General features: G+C 43.3%; 1 pseudogene; it reads left to right on the top strand.

Moving 5' to 3' along the window:
• Positions 1-905, top strand: part of LOC122149735 — an 11229-nt pseudogene extending 10324 nt beyond the window's left edge.
• Positions 906-910: the final 5 nt, after the last annotated feature.

Here is a 910-nt window from a genome sequence, read left to right as displayed (position 1 = left end):
AAAAAAAAAAAAAAAAAAAAAAAGAGAGAGAGATAGGGCTAGATCAGAAATTAAAGGTACAAGTAAGTTGCATGAAGAAGTGGCCCAAATGCCTATGGTTTCCACTCCAGTCACATTACTTTCCCTCATTCAGTCTGCACCTATGGCCTCATGGGGATTTCCTTATGATCAGATGACTGAGGAAAAGAAAACTTGTGCGATATGCAGGCACCACTTCCAACTGGACAGCAGCTGTACTGCAGCCTCTTTCTGAGACTTCCTTCAAGGACAGTGGTGAAGGGAAATCCTCCCAATGGGTGGAAATTTGAGATGTCCATCTGTCTGTTCACTTTCAATGGAATAGACATGGCCATGTGTACAATTGCATATGGATTCATGGACTATGGCCAACGGTTTGGATGGATGGTCTGGGACTTGGAAGGGTCATGATTGGAATATTGGTGACAAGGTTGTGTGGTGAAGAGATATATGGATAGACCTCTCTGAATGGGCCAAAGGAGTAAAGATATTTGTGTCTCCCGTGAAAGACCAGGAAAAGTTGACCTTGCCAGACAGGGATTTTAACAATCAGGTGGATAGGATGATATAATCTGTGGAAACAAGTCATCTTTTTTCCACAGTTATTCCTGTCATTGCTCAATGGCTCATAAAGTGACCAATGTCACAGGTATGGAGGTTATGCATAGGCTCAGCAACATGAATGTCCACTTACCGAGGCTGATTTGGCTACTGCCACTGTAGAATGCCTAATCTGCCAGCAGCAGAGACCAACACTGAGTCCTTGACATGAAACCTTTCCTTGGGATGGTCAGCTGGCAACCTGGTAGCAAGTTGATTACATTGGACCACTTCCATCATGGAAAGGACAGTGTTTTGTTCTTACTGGAATAGATACTTATTCTGGATATGG

This window comes from Orycteropus afer, unplaced genomic scaffold (genome assembly GCF_000298275.1).
Source record: "Orycteropus afer afer isolate SDZICR_OR568_19922 unplaced genomic scaffold, OryAfe1.0 scaffold00004, whole genome shotgun sequence".
Classification (NCBI taxonomy): Eukaryota; Metazoa; Chordata; class Mammalia; order Tubulidentata; family Orycteropodidae; genus Orycteropus; species Orycteropus afer.
This window is presented reverse-complemented; position numbering and strand designations above follow the sequence as displayed.